The 19,229-nt window shown below is 48.2% G+C and overlaps 1 long non-coding RNA gene across 1 annotated transcript in view; it reads right to left on the reverse strand.

Moving 5' to 3' along the window:
* The window catches only part of LOC149447490 (uncharacterized), a 114,938-nt gene that overhangs the window by 29,000 nt on the left and 66,709 nt on the right, over positions 1-19,229 (reverse strand). The gene's annotated exons all lie outside the window — the stretch shown is intronic.

Genomic DNA, 19,229 nt, shown 5'->3' on the forward strand with positions numbered 1-19,229 from the left:
GCTTGTCTGTATAAATTTGCAATTTTGAAAAATTAATAAAATATTTAAATTAAAAAAAAAGAAAAGATTAGAATAGAAAATCAAAGAAAAGAATAGAAAAGGTTAGAAAATCAAATAATGAAATTGCTTAGAATAGAATAGAAAAGATTAAGATAGAAAATCAAAGAATAGAATAGAAAAAAAAGAGTAAAACAGACCAAAATAGAACAGAAAATAAAGGAATAGAATAGAATCAATTAGAATAAACTAGAATAGATTTTAATAGAACAGAAAATCAAAGAATAGAATAGAAAAGATTAGAATAGAGAATCAAAGAATAGAATAGAAAAACCATAGAATAGAATAAAATATAAAGAAAATAACTGCCTTCCGAAATTCAAATTTTGAATAGAATTAATTTGAACTCAAACAGAATAGTACATTAGAATAGAATTTGAAATAATAGAAAAGAATAGAATAGATTAGAAATGACACATACAGTGTTAGAAATTTGTTCATTCAAGAAAAATGTTCCATCCCGCTCCTTCAAAGTTTCCTGTCACTGCAGTGGAAAACAAATGTCAATTGGACCCCACATATGATTAGAGAAATGAACTCATTTTCTTAGAACACTCTTTTCTTAAGAATTTTCATTTGAAATTCTACTGATCAATGGCCAGCTTTAGAATTGCCTGTTATTCCCTTCTGCTTTTGTCCTTTGTTATTGTGATGGTTGGAAAAGATGCTCAAATAGCTTGTTTTTGTGGCCAGGTATAGAGGTAATTTATTTGATATTTTGTTTTTGCTTTAGAAAGCAATCTTTTTTTAAAAAATCGATCAATTCATTACCCATCACTGGACACGCAGAGCATCCCTCATATTTCTACCAGAGAGAGTTTTTAAATTTTACGGTTTCATTCACCCTGTTTTCTCAGGGGTTGAGACATTTTGATTATGTTCTTATAAAACATTAAACTCCAGTCAGGTTTAAAAGATACAAAGTAATGATGCTTTGAGGGGGATTTACTAAAAGTGGTGCACTCAGAATTTGGTGCAGTTGTGCATGGTAGCCAATCAGCTTCTAACTTTAGCAAGTAAGCTTTGACAATAAAACCTGGAAGCTGATTGGTTTCTATGCAGAGCTGCACCATTTTTTGCACTCTCCAGTTTTAGTAAATAATTCCCTTTTGTTCATTACAATGTGATTAAAGCCCCAATTCGGGAAAAAGCAATTTTTTCACTGTACCTTCCTCCCACCCTAACTCACCCTAATAGCCCCCCTCCCTTTACCTGGTGAAGGCAAATATACTCATTAGATCCCCTGTCCAGGTTCCCCACTGCCACCAGTTCTGGTGTGAAGGACAACTGATCCAGCACTGCAATGTCACCTCAAGAACACAGGTCTCCCGCTGTTCCCCATCATCCTGTTCTCTCTCACACGGAAGTGTCCACTTCTATTGTGTTGTGTTTGCACACATGCATTAATATGTGTTTTGCCCTGTGTTGTGTGTGTTGTGCCATTTAAATGGACTGCTTCATTCACAAAAATCACACAAAAAAAGATGCATGTAGCATTTTGGACAATGCATTGCAACACGCCATTGCTTGCTGTCGGGAAGGTGTGTTCCAGTGCCATATGGTTAGCACAGCTCAGTAGTATGAAAGGGCTCTTAACCACTTGCCCTCCAGAGGATTTACCTGACCAGGCCATTTTTTTTATATGGCTCTGCGTTACTTTAACTGACAACTGCGTGGTCATGCAACGCTGCACCCAAATGAAATTTATGTAGTTTTTTTCCCCACAAATAGAGTTTTCTTTCAGTTGTATTTGATTATTTTGTTTTTTGCACAATAAATAAAAAAAGACCGACAATTTAAAAAAAAACAACAAAACAATATTTTTGACTTTTTGCTATTAAACTTGTCCAGTAAAAAAATTTAAAAAATCAAAATTCATCATAAATTTAGGCCAAAATGTATTCTTCTACATGTCTTTGCTAAAAAAAAATCCCAATACGTGTAAATTAATTGGTTCACGTGAAAGTTATAGCGTTTACCAATGGCAGTATATATACTGGAATTATTTTTAATTTTTTCTTTATTAGTAATGGCGGCGATCAGTGACTTATAGTAGGACTGCGCCGGGCATTCTGACACTGGGGGAACTGACTTGGTGTTGACATCCCCAGTTACACCAACACAGTGATCAGTGCTAATAAAAAGCACTGCCACTGTACTAATGGCACTGGGCAGGAAGGGGTTAACATCTGGGGCGATCAAAGGGTTAACTGTGTGCTGTTTTACAGTGTGCTGTGTGTGTCCTTTACACTGTAAGCACACTGCTTTGTTTGTCTCTGCTATTACTGGAGAAACATCTGCTAGTGTTCACCACCAATCCAGAAGATTATGAGTTCACCAAGGCCTCGGACCACTTCACACCAGAGACACACCACCCATTAGAGAGTGGTACAATCACATCCCCTCAGCTCTATGTCAAGAGGTCAAAGACTTGCCCCATAGCTGTCAGGAATGGACTTGCCAATAGTGGTGGGACTCACCTGCCTTGTGGGCTGCAGTACCAGGGCTGGCCAGCGGGTGCTCTCAACAACCAGAGGTTCACTTCGGCAATTAGCCATCACCTGGGGCTGATTGCAGGTGTATTTAAGGGATGGCCAGACCTGCAGTCTGGGCCTTGGTGTGTGGTTTTCCATGGGCCCCTGTATCTTGTAACCTGCGTTCCTGTTCCTGCCTCTGCCTGACTTGTTGCCGTCCCTGCCTGATCCTGACCTCTGCTGACTTCTCCTGTTTTGATCCCTGGCTTGTGACCCTGACCATTCTCTCCGCCTGCTCCTCCTGTACCTACCTGCCCGATAGTTATCGACCCGGCCTGCCTGATTACGTGGTGCTCTATATGTGTATGTACCTGTGTATGTGTATCAGTTTAGGTTTGGGTTTGTTTCACCTTGTTGTATTTATTTGTGTTAGCTTGGGGTTTGGTGCACTGCGTTTATGTTTGTATTGTTAGTCTTTAATAAATTGTCTTATTTATACCATATCTAAAGTTTGCGTTTCCCTGTGTCAGTCCACACACTTCTGGTCACACCCGCATCCCTGACATTACACCAAGGCCACAAACCTGACCAGAAGTGGCTGCACAGGGAGGCCATCTTGGCTTATTGTTGCTGGGAAGGATGGATCTTGATGAGGTGGTGTATTTATCTCTGCTAGTGTTTGATGACAAAGACTATGCTTATCAGACTCTTAAGGAGTATACCCGGGATCAACTGCTAGTGTGTATAAGGATCGCTCATTGTATAGTTGATCAGGGCACAGAGTTTTCTGAGGTGCAGCCATTGATCCAGGTTTGTGCTGAGTTGGCTCGGTCCTGTACCCCTGAAAGCAGGGATGACTTTTTTCCCCCATTTAGTGTGGATGAAGTGGAATCACTGGTATGGTTGTTGGAGGATGATCCAGATTGTTTCCATGAGCACTATGCAGCATGTCCATCACATGTGCTTATGGATTGCATAAACGCAGTGCAGTCTTTGATCAGACAGGCTAGGTGTAAGCTGAGTTTTGTTAAACCAGTACTGCAGACATGGACAGATTTGTTACACCCAGCCTCAGTTGGCTTGCAACATCACTCCTCTGCTGAAGGCACTCTTCCTGCATCCCCGACAGCACCCCCAGTGATGGCCCAGTATACTCTGCTAACTACCACATACCAGTCCCCTGCTCCCACTCGCTGCACCTATCCTTTCTTCAACCCTGTAAAGAAGTCCTCTGTAGCAACTGCTTCCTCCTCTGTTCCATCCTCCAGCTCTTCTTTGTCTCCAGCTGCTCCATCCATTTACAAACCTGCGCTTACTTACAGTGCTCCGGTAACTAAAACCAGGAAAAGGCGAAAGTTCTTTCCAACCAATACCATCCTACCAGTATCCAAACCGGTCAGCCTCCCATCTGAGAACCTGCCTTCCGTGGTGCAGCCTGGTGCCTCGGCGCCCACAATTCAGCCTGATGCCTCTACCCAGCCTGATGCCTCTACCCAGCCTGATGCCTCTACCCAGCCTGATGTCTCTATTCAGCCTGATGTCTCTATTCAGCCTGATGTCTCTACCCAGCATAATGTTTCTACCCAGCCTGATGAACTGATCCAGCCTGATGATCCTATTATGCCAGATGACTCGATGCCCGCTGTTCCACCAGATGACTCGGTGCCCGCTGTCTTGCCAGTTGACTCAGAGCCCGCAGTCTTGCCAGACGACTCGGTGCCCGCAGTCTTGCCATACGAGTCGGTGCCCGCAGTCTTGCCGGATGACTCGATGCCCAGTGTTCCGCCAGGTGACTCGGTGCCGGCAGTCTTGCCAGACAACTCAGTGCCCGCAGTCTTGCCAGACGACTCGGTGCCCGCATTCTTGCCAGACGACTCGATGCCCGCTGTTCTGCCAGGTGACTCGGTGCCCGCAGTCTTGCCAGGTGACTCGGTGCCCGCAGTCTTGCCAGACGACTCGATGCCCGCTGTTCCGCCAGTTGACTCGATGCCCGCTGTTCCGCCAGTTGATGCCCGCTGTTCCACCAGTTGACTCGGTGCCCGCAGTCTTGCCAGACGACTCGGTGCCCACAGTCTTGCCAGACGACTCGGTGCCCGCAGTCTTGCCAGACGACTCGATGCCCGCAGTCTTGCCAGACGACTCGGTGCCCGCAGTCTTGCCAGACGACTCGATGCCCGCTGTTCTGCCAGTTGACTCGATGCCCGCTGTTCCGACAGACGACTCGGTGCCCACAGTCTTGCCAGACGACTCGATGCCCGCTGTTCCGCCAGACGACTCGATGCCCGCTGTTCCGCCAGTTGACTCGATGCCCGCTGTTCCGCCAGTTGACTCGATGCCCGCTGTTCCGACAGACGACTCGGTGCCCGCAGTCTTGCCAGACGACTCGATGCCCGCTGTTCCGCCAGTTGACTCAGTGCCCGCAGTCTTGCCAGTCGACTCGGTGCCCGCAGTCTTGCCAGACGACTCGATGCTTGCTGTTCCGCCAGTTGACTCGATGCCCGCAGTCTTGCCAGACGACTCGTGCCCGCAGTCTTGCCAGACAACTCAATGCCCGCTGTTCCGCCAGTTGACTCGGTGCCCGCAGTCTTGCCAGACGACTCGGTGCCCGCAGTCTTGCCAGACGACTCGGTGCCCACAGTCTTGCCAGATGACTCGATGCCCGCTGTTCCGCCAGTTGACTCGGTGCCCGCCGTCTTGCCAGACGACTCGGTGCCCGCAGTCTTGCCAGACGACTCGGTGCCTGCAGTCTTGCCAGACGACTCAATGCCCGCTGTTCCGCCAGTTGACTCGGTGCCCGCAGTCTTGCCAGACGACTCGGTGCCCGCTGTCTTGCCAGACGACTCGGTGCCCGCAGTCTTGCCAGACGACTCGGTGCCCGCTGTTCCGCCAGTTGACTCGGTGCCCGCAGTCTTGCCAGACGACTCGGTGCCCGCATTCTTGCCAGACGACTCGATGCCCGCTGTTCTGCCAGTTGACTCGGTGCCCGCAGTCTTGCCAGGTGACTCGGTGCCCGCAGTCTTGCCAGACGACTCGATGCCCGCTGTTCCACCAGTTGACTCGATGCCCGCTGTTCCGCCAGTTGATGCCCGCTGTTCCACCAGTTGACTCGGTGCCCGCAGTCTTGCCAGACGACTCGGTGCCCACAGTCTTGCCAGACGACTCGGTGCCCGCAGTCTTGCCAGACGACTCGATGCCCGCAGTCTTGCCAGACGACTCGGTGCCCGCAGTCTTGCCAGACGACTCGATGCCCGCTGTTCTGCCAGTTGACTCGATGCCCGCTGTTCCGACAGACGACTCGGTGCCCACAGTCTTGCCAGACGACTCGATGCCCGCTGTTCCGCCAGTTGACTCGATGCCCGCTGTTCCGCCAGTTGACTCGATGCCCGCTGTTCCGACAGACGACTCGGTGCCCGCAGTCTTGCCAGACAACTCGATGCCCGCTGTTCCGCCAGTTGACTCGGTGCCCGCAGTCTTGCCAGACGACTCGATGCCCGCTGTTCCGCCAGTTGACTCGGTGCCCGCAGTCTTGCCAGTCGACTCGGTGCCCGCAGTCTTGCCAGACGACTCGATGCTTGCTGTTCCGCCAGTTGACTCGATGCCCGCAGTCTTGCCAGACGACTCGTGCCCGCAGTCTTGCCAGACAACTCAATGCCCGCTGTTCCGCCAGTTGACTCGGTGCCCGCAGTCTTGCCAGACGACTCGGTGCCCGCAGTCTTGCCAGACGACTCGGTGCCCACAGTCTTGCCAGATGACTCGATGCCCGCTGTTCCGCCAGTTGACTCGGTGCCCGCCGTCTTGCCAGACGACTCGGTGCCCGCCGTCTTGCCAGACGACTCGGTGCCCGCCGTCTTGCCAGACGACTCGGTGCCCGCAGTCTTGCCAGACGACTCGGTGCCTGCAGTCTTGCCAGACGACTCAATGCCCGCTGTTCCGCCAGTTGACTCGGTGCCCGCAGTCTTGCCAGACGACTCGGTGCCCGCTGTCTTGCCAGACGACTCGGTGCCCGCAGTCTTGCCAGACGACTCGGTGCCCGCTGTTCCGCCAGTTGACTCGGTGCCCGCAGTCTTGCCAGACGACTCGGTGCCCGCAGTCTTGCCAGTTGACTCGATGCCCGCTGTTCTGCCAGTTGACTCGATGCCCGCTGTTCCGCCAGTTGACTCGATGCCCGCTGTTCCGCCAGTTGACTCGATGCCCGCTGTTCCGCCAGACGACTTGGTGCCCGCAGTCTTGCCAGACGACTTGGTGCCCGCAGTCTTGCCAGACGACTTGGTGCCCGCAGTCTTGCCAGACGACTCGGTGCCCGCAGTTCCGCCAGTTGACTCGGTGCCCGCAGTCTTGCCAGACGACTCGGTGCCCGCTGTTCCGCCAGTTGACTCGGTGCCCGCAGTCTTGCCTAACGACTCGGTGCCCGCAGTCTTGCCAGACTCGGTGCCCGCAGTCTTGCCAGACGACTCGATGCCCGCTGTTCCGCCAGTTGACTCGGTGCCCGCAGTCTTGCCAGACGACTCGGTGCCCGCAGTCTTGCCAGACGACTCGATGCCCGCTGTTCCGCCAGACGACTCGGTGCCCGCAGTCATGCCAGACGACTCGATGCCCGCTGTTCCGCCAGATGACTCGGTGCCCGCAGTCTTGCCAGACGACTCGGTGCCCGCAGTCTTGCCAGACGACTCGGTGCCCGCAGTCTTGCCAGACGACTCGGTGCCCGCAGTCTTGCCAGACGACTCGGTGCCCGCAGTCTTGCCAGACGTCTCGGTGCCCGCTGTTCCGCCAGTTGACTCGGTGCCCGCAGTCTTGCCAGACGACTTGGTGCCCGCAGTCTTGCCAGACAACTCAATGCCCGCTGTTCCGCCAGTTTACTCGGTGCCCGCAGTCTTGCCAGACGACTCGGTGCCCGCAGTCTTGCCAGACGACTCGATGCCCGCTGTTCCGCCAGACGACTCGGTGCCCGCAGTCTTGCCAGACAACTCGGTGCCCGCAGTCTTGCCAGACGACTCTGTGCCCGCAGTCTTGCCAGACGACTCTGTGCCCGCAGTCTTGCCAGACGACTCTGTGCCCGCAGTCTTGCCAGACGACTCTGTGCCCGCAGTCTTGCCAGACGACTCTGTGCCCGCAGTCTTGCCAGGCGACTCGATGCCCGCTGTTCCACCAGTTGACTCGGTGCCCGCAGTCTTGCCAGATGACTCGGTGCCCGTTGTCGGGCCGGTTGACTCAGAGCCCGCTGTTGTGCCTGGTGACTCGGGGCCCGCGGTCTTGCCAGATGACTCGGAGCCCGCGGTCTTGCCAGATGACTCGGAGCCCGCGGTCTTGCCAGATGACTCGGTGCCCGCGGTCTTGCCAGATGACTCGGTGCCCGCTGTCTTGCCAGATGACTCGGTGCCCGCAGTCTTGCCAGACGATCCAATGCCCGATGACCCAGTGCCCACTATGATGCCTGGTGACCTGGTGCCCGCGGTCGCGGAAGACGATCCAATGTCTGATGACCCGGTGCCCGCTGTTGTACCTGGTGACCCGATGCCCGCTGTCAAGCCAGATGGCCCGGTGCCTGCCGCCCTGCCTGGTTGCCCGGTGCCCGCAGCTCTGCCTGGGGGCCCGGTGCCTGCTGCTTCGCCTGGTGGCCCGGGGCCCGCCGCCCTGCCTGGTGGCCCGGTGCCCGCTGCTCTGCCTGGGGGCCCGGTGCCCGCTGCTCTGCCTGGGGGCCCGGTGCCGCCGCTCCGCCTGGGGGCCCGGTGCCCGCCGCTCCGCCTGGGGACCCGGTGCCCGCCGCCCCGCCTGGTTGCCCGGTGCCCACCGCTCCACCTGGGGGCCCGGTGCCCGCCGCCCTGCCTGGAGGCCCGGTGCCCGCCGCCCTGCCTGGGGGCCCGGTGCCCGCCGCCCTGCCTGGGGGCCCGGTGCCCGCCGCTCCGCCTGGGGGCCCGGTGCCTGCTGCTCCGCCTGGGGGCCCGGTGCCTGCTGCTCCGCCTGGTGATCCAGCGTCCAGCCTGATGTGCCTACGTCCGGTGCCCAGCCCGAAGTGCCTCCGTCCGGTGCCCAGCCCGAAGTGCCTCCGTCCGGTGTCCAGCCCGAAGTGCCTCCGTCCGGTGTCCAGCCCGAAGTGCCTCCGTCCGGTGTCCAGCCCGAAGTGCCTCCGTCCGGTGCCCAGCCCGAAGTGCCTCCGTCCGGTGCCCAGCTCGAAGTGCCTCCGCCCGATGCGCAGCTCGAAGTGCCTCCGTCCGGTGCCCAGCTCGAAGTGCCTCCGTCCGGTGCCCAGCCCGATGTGCCAATCTTTGATATCCTGCCAGTCACCGGACCCGGGCGGTGGAACATCTTGCCCAGCTAGGACTGTTTGGAGTGTCCTGAGGCCGCTCCTTGAGGGGGGGTACTGTCAGGAATGGACTTGCCAATAGTGGTGGGACTCACCTGCCTTGTGGGCTGCAGTAATAGGGCTGGCCAGTGGGTGCTCTCAACAACCAGAGGTTCACTTTGGCAATTAGCCATCACCTGGGGCTGATTGCAGGTGTATTTAAGGGATGGCCAGACCTGCAGTCTGTGCCTTGGTGTGTGTTTTTCCATGGGCCCCTGTCAGGGCTCCCAGGTGTGACCAGAGGTGTGTGGCTGACGCAGGGAAACGCAGACCTCAGATATGTTATAAACAATATAATTTATTAACACTAACAATACAAACATAAACGCAGTGCAATACTAAAACATAATACAGTGCAACCAAACCAAACCAACCACCCACAGATAACAGTACATACAAGCAAGCGTCGTCAGGCAGGCCGGGTCAATATCAATAGGGCAGGTAGGTACAGGGGGAGCAAGCGGAGATTGGTCGGGGTCACAGGCCAGGTTCAGCAGGTAGCAAGCAGCGTAGTACAGAGGGTCAGGCAGAGGGATGGTCAGGGTCACAAGCCAGGGATCAGAACAGGTAGCAAGCAGCGTGGTACAGAGGGTCAGACAGAGGGATGGTCAGGAGCGAGCCGGGATCAGAGCAGGAGAAGTCAGCAGCGGTTCAGAAACAGGATGCAGGACAGAAACAGGATGCAGGACAGAAACAGGATGCAGGGCCCAGGACAAACACACACCAAGGCAGAGTCTGTGGGTCTGGCCATCCCTTAAATACCCCAGCATAATCAGTTCCAGGTGTTAGCTGGCTGCAAAGTTGAGTCTCTGATTGCTGGGAGCACCCGCTGGCCAGCCCTGGTACTGCAGATCAAAAGGCAGGTGAGTCCCACCATTGCTGGCCAGTCCATTCCTGACAGCCCCTGTATCTTTTAACCTGCGTTCCTGGTCCTGTTCCTGCCTCTGCCTCTGCCTGACTTGTTGCCGACCCTGCCTGATCCTGACCTCTGCTGACTTCTCCTGTTTTGATCCCTGGCTTGTGACCCTGACTGTTCTCTCCGCCTGCTCCTCCTGTACCTACCTGCCCGATAGTTATTGACCCGGCCTGCCTGATTACGTGGTGGTCTATATGTGTATGTACCTGTGTATCTGTATCAGTTTGGGTTTGTTTCACCTTGTTGTATGTATTTGTGTTAGCTTGGGGTTTGGTGCACTGCGTTTATGTTTGTATTGTTAGTCTTTAATAAATTGTCTTATTTATACCATATCTGAAGCTTGCGTTTCCCTGTGTCAGTCCACACACTTCTGGTCACACCCGCATCCCTGACAATAGCATGTTGCTGGGGGGAAGTAATCCAAGAGAGTTGCAGTCCTTGGGCCATTCCCGTTGCTTTAGTGCTCAAGAAAAATGGTGGGCTATGGTTCTGTATGGACTATTGTAAACCTAATGCTTGCAACACAGGGATACCTACCCTCTGCCTTGAGTAGAGAAGTCCTTGATGGCACTGGGACAAGCAAAGTTCTTCCCTAACCTAGACCTGGCTGGTGGCTAGTGTCAGGTTCCGGACCGAGATCAGATTGAGAGAAAACTGCTTTCATCATGCCCTTGGGATTATTTGAGTTCAACTGCATGCTGTTTGGTCTCAACATAGCCCCCAGCACCTTCCATCACCTGATGGAGCAATGTCTGGGAGATTTCAACTTCAAGAATGTCCCGATTTATCTCGATATTATCATCTTCTTCAAGACCTTTGAGGACTTTGAAAAACATCTGGACCGGCTGTTCTCACGGCTGGTGCAGTATGGACTGAAACTGAAAGCCAGTAAATGCCACACGATGACACAGAAAATACAATATCTAGGGCATGTGGTTGAAGCAGGGGGAGTGTCCCCAGACCCAGGCCAAGGTGCATACTGTCCAAGAGTGGCACACTCCATGGACTGTCGCAGAGCTCTGCTCTTTCCTAAGGCTGGTGGAATACTACTGGTGATTCACATCCAAGTTCACTCTGGTAGCTGCCCCACTAACTCAGTTACTGAGTGCTTACAGAACCCAACAGAAATGTGGGCTTTCGCCTACCATACAAGCCCTCTGGCAGGATGCACAGCAACAGGCTTTTGAAACCTTGAAACAAAAACTGACCTCAGACCCACTTCTAGCCTATGCAGATAACTAATGATTAGCTGTCTAGCCCGTACTGTCAGCACGGCAAGGAAAAGAGAGAAAGCCATGGGGATTTCAAATCCCGGACCTGTGAAGCGGCTTTTCATTGTATGACAGCAGGGGATTGCCAATCTATTAGAGCAGGACTAGGGGATGGGGTCTTGTGGATGGCTGGAATTGCTGGAGGCTGGGGGGAGAGAACCATGGGAGAGGCAAAAGGCAGGAGGAGCCAAAGCCATAGCCGCTGATGTCCAGAGTGGGATCGGGAGACGGAGCTGGTGGAACCCGTCATGCAGAGAGGTTTCCTGCAGCACTCAGACTCAGAGTCACTGAAAAGCCTGGGTTCACACAGGAGCTGTGCAGGAAACCTCATGCAATTCGGACAGGAAACACATCATATTCCTGTTCAAATCCCACGCAATTACATGCAGTACAATTTGAGCCCATTCATTTTATATGGGCTCAAATTGCACCGCAAAGGTATCAGTACACAGTATCAGCGAGTACTTGACCGAAAGTATCGGTACTTGTACTTGCCGGTAAAAAAAATGGTATCGGTGCATTCCTAATATTCAGTAACACTTATTAAACTAACAAATTCAACAAGCTTTATTTCTAAATGTTAACAACCAGTGAAATAAGCAACACAAATGCTAAGGATTCATACTTTAATATGATGGTACAGCAGGTTACATCAGAAATACCTTAGAGAGGCTGTATTAGCAGTAACCTTGTACATGCTGGGGCCTCCACTGGTTAAGAATCTACAGTTTACAAATTGGTAGGCCAGCTTCTTGATCACTTGAGAACAAAAGTTACAAAACAGGATGGTTATTGTGACAAGCCTGGATATTTTTTGGCTGTTTTGTGTGTAGGAACCACTCAGAACTGAGAGAGATAGGGAGGCACCAGAGCCAGGAGGACAACAGTGCCCAGGGACATCATGTGTTTGAAGGCAGAGTTGCAGAGATCTGTATCACAACAAGTTGGCTTGGCAGACACATAGCCAGGGACTGAATGATCCTGGTCACATGTAATACTAGGTGCACAGGTTTTAATCTTTTGCTCTGCATTGTCTATAAAAAAAAAGAGGAAGAAACAATTCAAGACACTTTTTGTAAAGTTCGTAAAATCAAATTCGAATGTATGAGCAGTATTAGGTTTAATATCAATATTAAGCTCTCTTTTTTTGTCTACTTCTTTCAAATGTCCCTTAAAAAAATCTTCCCTGTTCCACATGGTCGGGGCATCTGAAATGCAGTTTCCTATTAAAACTAAACACAAACAGATTGACTGATATATGATATTGCAGTTGGCACATCCTTGCTGCTCTTTTCAATGTTTTATTGAATACACCAGGTAATGACTACAGGATCACAGTCTCAGCATGAACGTGTATATTATTCAACAAGACCTAACAAGTAAATCCAAAAGCATGTTATATGAAAGCATTGTACTTATTATATTTAAAGTGTATTTGTAGCCAAAAGTGTTTTTCAGTATTGGAATTCGAATGGGAAAGGGTACAACCCCTGTCAGTTTTTACTGCTATCCGGTATGAGAGAGATTTCCCTTCCTCACTGTCCAGGTGACAACCTTTCCCCAAAACCAACACAGACAGAAGTAAAAATGCTTTTTATAAGCAGAATAGGAGAGACTAGAACCATTATTGTTTTTTTTTCCCATTGCTGCTTATTTTCCTGTTGCTCATTTCCCATCATTGTCCCTTGTCATCAAAACAAAACAATGAAGGGGAATTATTTCCAACAAAGTCTTGGAGAGCAGTGAAGCCCAACATTGGTTTTAATCCAAATGTAAAACAATTAATGGGTATACTTCAATCTTGGTATCCTAGTTTGGAGTTCTCATTTAAGTAATATTTTTGTGGGAGTGGATTTTATTAGACAATTCACACTCACCAGTCTTAACAGTGACTGACAAACATCACATTCCTTCCACTGGACACTTCATCTTTGTTATACTTTTGCAATCACTGGCACATTGATAGCATTCCAGAGCACTGCCTAAAAAGAGAAAAAGAAATAGATTTTGTGCTTGAAAGTATCTAAAAGAATACCAATCTGTGTTGCGCTTAACAACAAATCACATTCTTCAAGTTTTTTACTTTCTAACCTAAAGTATATGTATCAGATTGATCGATTGGTTCCCATGATATTGCAAAGATTAGTGTAAAGGTTTTCTTCTGTGGGTGATTTATCAGTATTCAGCTGGTTTCCTGTAATTTATTAACTGGACCAGTGGCATACATATCATACTTGCTACTTGAATTATTACTTAAACCAATGCCCTTATATAGTGGGGCCGATATTTTTTTAAACAATCCATACTACGCCCATCTTTCAAAAGGCTCAGAAATGAATATGCAGTGCACACAGTGTGCCACATAAAATTGTCGGTGTGGCCAAATTGAGCTAACAGTGGGAGGGTCTTATAATGGCATGCATAAATAAAACCTGAGCCTACCCCCTCTATACACAACATGCATATGCCATTGTCCTTTTACCTCCCAACTGGGGTAGACCGCACACCCTGCTCACCTTAGTATTCTACTACTCAGGGGCAGACTGACCATTTGGAAACTCGGGCACTGCCCAAGGGCCCGGGGTCAGTAGGGGGCCCCATGAGATGCCCCTGGTACCTTTTTCATAGGCTTTTTTGAGTTTGGGCAAGGACACAGGGGCCCCATGATCCCCTATTGCCCGGGGGCCCCATGAGTCAGTCCGCCCCTGCTACTACTCTTATATACATCAAAATTATTTTTAAAATAAAAAAAATAATCATAAAGTTAAATGTATGTTCACAAAGGACAGAAAGGTCTAAATGTTCTATATATAATCTTACCATACTCATGGTGGCTTCCAGCAGTCCCTTGTATAATGGCTGACCCATAGAAGTCAACCATGACCAAAGATCAATGGAATGGGGCTGAAGGTAAGTATTATCCCAGTTGAGCTGCACTGGGGGAAAAGGGGGCTTGTGTTGTTGGGATTAAAACAGTTTAGTTAGGTTGCATGTGGGACTGCCCTTTCAAGTCTGTAGGCAGCTTTAGCTGATGACTTTATTGCAATAGATAGTGAACATGTCCTTTTTGCAGGTGGGGATTTAGTGTAGAATATAACAGTTGTCCCCATCATCTGGCACATGAATCAGGTAGACCCATCAAGTTCTATGGCTTTTCCCAGTCTGCCCCAGGCATTCCTATGATAAAGTTCAAAGGTACAGGCAAGCATTAAAGGACCACTACTTTAAAAATATTGTACTCTGGTAACTGCATGGTGTTAGTAACAGCAATGATAATTTTCAGTTATGAATACCTTTTTTTTAAATTTCACATGCCTTTGTATTTTATTCATATTTGCATGCAGACAAAACTGCTCAGCAAATGGGACGCTTGCAATATTCAACTTTTATTTATAAGGTTTAAACAGTTCTTAAACTGTTGCTGTAATTGCTTAAACAGTGTTTAAGTTAGAACCTAATTTATCTGTCAGAAGTCCGTCTAAGGTTAAATTCACTTGGAAGCTTGTGTGCAGCCAGGGGTAGCCACTGGAAACAATTAGCAAAACCTTGATGGCAATTGAAAACTGCATACACTGTGTGCAAACAGTTGCAGCTGTCAGCAGCGATTGTCAGATTTGTATTCTGTACAAATCATTAGCAAACGACACTGCTGCTTGCATGTAACTACTCAACCAAGCGAATATCGATCCTGGATGCAGCCAGTGTGTATCCAGGTTTGACTCTTCTGTGTAGTTTTGGCTACACATAAACTGGCTGCAGGTAATTGTCCAGTTTGTATGCGGCCAAAGCACAGAGTGTTACTGCTTCCATGGACAGCGTTTACTCAACTCGGAACTGCAGCAAACTATCCACACACAAATTCACATGTGAATGTAGCCAAAAACTACCCTGTCTACATGATGAAAATGCGGAAACTCACTCAATACTTCACTGGACTATGAAGTATTGTTGCTCTGTTAACACAAGTAGAAAAGTACCTGATTTTCTGCCAGGATAAACAGGTATAAAATATGTTAATATGGGCTCAGAAAAACAAATTGTTGCAGTATTGCTAGTAACAGACTGCATCATATATGTCATTTTTCTATTTTCCCTTAGTTCTGCTTTAATTTACAAATAAAAATGTAATAATTTAATACAATGTTGTAAACATACAATATAGTGGAAGGCTGGCCATACATTATACAATTTTCATGTACAATTTTCCTTTAGATTTACCAAAGCCATATAATATGTGAAATCATCTTACATTGATTAAAAAAAACAGTTTTTGTCTTACTTTTTTTGTGTACACTTCTAGTGATGTAGCTAGAGCTGGGAAAAGTCATCTAGAGCCGAGGGCAAGCATGGTAAATTGCGCCCCACCAAGATGTATGAGCATTATGGGTCAGCAAAAACCCTCAGCCCCCCCAAAAAAATGAGCACTAAACTGCATGCTTACCCCCTTATCATAAATTCCCCCTCCTCCCAGTACAAACCTTTGTCCTCCCCAGCTCAAACCCACTCTCTCCACATATGCCACCAGCACTAAAAAAAAAAAATTTCCACCTAGAAAAAATCCTGTACTCTTTGAATTTCCCCTCCAAGAACAAACCTCCCCCCGTGCCAAACCCCCCCTCCCAGCACAAATTCCCCTCCCCCAATTGCCCATCCTAGCACATATCTCTCCCCCCCCCAAAAAAAAAATATATATTTCCCTCTTGGCATAAATACCCCCCAACATCCCTACTAGCACAAATCCCTCTCCCCGAAAAAAAATTCCCCTCCTAGTACAAATACCCCCCAACCATCCCTAGGTAAAGTACTCTAAGACTTAGTACAGTTGTTTTCAAAATAATAGCAGTCAGGCATCACTAACCTGATGAATCACTGTTTTTGGTAGAAATTATATTTCTACATGGCAAATAATTTACTAGCAGGTGTAGTAGAGTAATAGAAATCCAACAGTCATGACATGCATGCTGCTGATTCTGTGTAATTGAATCACTAATTGAAAGGGGCATGTTCAAAATAATAGCAGTGTGGAGTTCTATTAGTGAGGTCATTCATTCTTTGAAAAACAGGTGGCAATTATTGCCCTTATTTAAGGAAGGAAGGCAGCAAATGTTGTACATGCTGGTTACAGTGCATTTCTCTCTGAAATTCCAGACATTGTTCAGAAGAACAGTGTACCTTGATTAAAAAGTTGATTGGAGAGAGGAAAACATATAAAGAAGTGCAGAAAATGATAGGCTGCTCAGTTAAAATGATCGCAAATGCTTTAAAATGGCAACCAAAACCTGAAAGACGTGGAAGAAAGCGAAAAACTACCATTCGAATGGATAGAAGAATAGCCAAAATGGCAAGGACTCAGCCAACAATCAGCTCCAGGAAGATCAAAGAAGGTCTAAAGTTACCTGTGAGTACTGTTACAATTAGAAGACGCCTATGTGAAGCCAAGCTATCTGCAAGAAGCCCCCAAAAAGTCCCACTGTTGAAAAAAAGACGTGCTGAAGAGGTTACAATTTGCCAAAGTGCACATTGACTGGCCTAAAGAGAAATGGCGCAACATTTTGTGGACTGATGAAAGTAAGATTGTTCTTTTTGGGTCTAATGGCCGGAGACAATTTGTCAGACGACCCCCAAACACTGAATTCAAGCCACAGTACACTGTGAAGACAGTGAAGCATGGCTGCGCAAGCATCATGATATGGGGATGTTTCTCATACTACGGTGTTGGGCCTATTTATCGCATACCAGGGATCATGGATCAGTTTGAATACATCAGAATACTTGAAGAGGTCATGCTGCCTTATGCTGAAGAGGAAATGCCCTTGAAATGGGTGTTCCAACAAGACAACGACCCCAAACACACCAGTAAACGTGCAACATCTTGGTTCCAGACCAACAAGATTGACGTTATGGAGTGGCCAGCCCAATCCCCGGATCTTAATATAATAGAAAACTTGTGGGGTGACATCAAAAATGCAGTTTCTGAGGCAAAACCAAGAAATAGAGAAGAACTGTGGAATGTAGTCCAATCATCCTGGGCTGGAATACCTGTTCACAGGTGCCAGAAGTTGGTTAACTCCATGCAACACAGATGTACAGCAGTTCTCAGAAACAGTGCTTATACAACTAAATATTAATTAAGTGATTCAAAGGAAATCAAAATCTTCGAACATTTTTCAGTTTATATAGTGAATGTTTGAGTTTGTAAAGAAGAATACAAACACTGCTATTTTTTTGAACAGTCTAATATTCACTTTTCTTCAATTTTTTTAGAGGAACAACACAAATTTAATATATTTTTCTTCATGTTTTGATTGGGAATAGAATGTGTAGTGTTCCCAATGCATTTGTGTGTATGGAAATAAAAGCTATTAGAAGGATTTTGAGCTTTATTCACTTTTTTCAACACGCTGCTATTATTTTGAACACAACTGTACATGACTCCTCCACAAAGCTAGACTGACACACGAGTCTTCATTTCATTTGATGTCGTATCCATAGTATCCACTAGGTGCACATTTCCCTGCCTAGCTGTGTGCCTATGTATCCCCATCTTTCTCTGCTCCTCAGATCTCTTTGAGATATTTGTGTTCTCCTTTGTGTTCTCTCCTGTAAAAAATCTTCTCTTGGTGGATTATATGTATTTGACTGATATTCTCTGGCCAAATTCCTCCTAGATGTTTCACCTCCCCTCAATCCACCCCTTCTTCTCCCACTGCCTCTTCTCCAGTCGTTGGAATCATGAAAGGCATTATCACATCTGTCACTAACTTATTCACCACTAGAGGTTTTTATGTCTCTGGAACTCTACACTCACATTGTGGTTATTCTTTCAGCTGTTCAATCTCCTGATCTCTGACCATGTATACACCTGACCCCTTTCATAACCATTATGATCTCTAATGCAATTGTGATGTTTTTTGTCTAATTATAATTCTTATATTTTTCCACATACTTTTTCAGATTTTCCTCTAGCCTAGTATATTCTGTATGGTTTTTAAACTTCAGCAGTTTTTCCTGCTCTACTTTTAACTGTTTAATCTAGGAGATACTGCATACTTTGTAAGGTGTTGCGAGTCTGCAGTTCCACACAGCCTTTCATGAATTCCATATCCTCATTGTGTGACTTGGATTTGATATGAGATCTTAAATCCCGAATTGTATTCTTGTTTAAAATACATTTCCAAACTGGCTTCCTCCCACCATGAACAAATTTGCTGTTTGTACAGCTTTAAATAATTGCTTCAGAGGCTCCTCTGCACCGGCCTTTCGGGATGCTGAGCTCCTGGATCGCTTTAAATCCATGCTGCAGACAGAATTATCTTCCACTACTTCCAGGCTGGCAGAGCATCTCTCTAGAGAAATCAGGGAGCTGCGCAATCGTACGAACAATTTTGAGAATAAAATGGATTCTGCAGTCACAGTGATTGAAAATCATGAGCAGGATCTGAGCAACCTTAAGAAAGAATTGATGGACACGTTGCTCCGGCTTGAAGATTTCGAGAACCGTTCCCGTCGTGGTAATTTACACCTGCGGGGTATTCCTGAAACCGTCATGGATCTCACTTCAACTCGACACCACCCTGTTCCAGGAGCTGGCCCCTGCCATTCCCAACGACTGACTCGAGTTTGACCACATACATTGGGCCCCCAACGCCCGGAGAGGCCCCCAAGAGACATTATTATCAAGTCCACGTATTATCGCACTAATGAAACTATTCTCTTGGCAGCCAGGAATAACCCATACCTCGGTTTCCAGGGGCATCACTACCAGCTTTTCTCGGATCTCTCCTGGCTCACTGTTCAGAAACGTAGGCAGTTGAAGCCCTTTACTTCGGTCCTGGTAAATCGTAGAATTAAATACGCATGGGGCTTTCCATTCCGCCTCACCTTCGACTACCAAGGCTGTAGCCACTCCTTTGCCATGCCGGAGGAAGTTCACTGTCTTCTGGAATCCTTACCTCTTATCCCGCTGGGAGGAGCTGTGCAGAACCCGGCGCATTCATCTGGATTCCGCCTCCTCTGGGTCGCCTCTAGGAGAAAACTAGAGATGAGCGAATTGAAGTAGGTGAAGTGGAATTCGTTTCGAATATTAGGAAAATTTCGATTCGCGTCGAATCAGAAAATAAGCAGACTTCGGATGCGCGAATCGAAATTTTTCCTAAAATGGCGGCGACATG

This window comes from Staurois parvus, unplaced genomic scaffold (assembly GCF_062004578.1).
Source record: "Staurois parvus isolate SC_StPar_1 unplaced genomic scaffold, SC_StPar_1.0 ptg000684l, whole genome shotgun sequence".
In the NCBI taxonomy this organism is placed as follows: Eukaryota; Metazoa; Chordata; class Amphibia; order Anura; family Ranidae; genus Staurois; species Staurois parvus.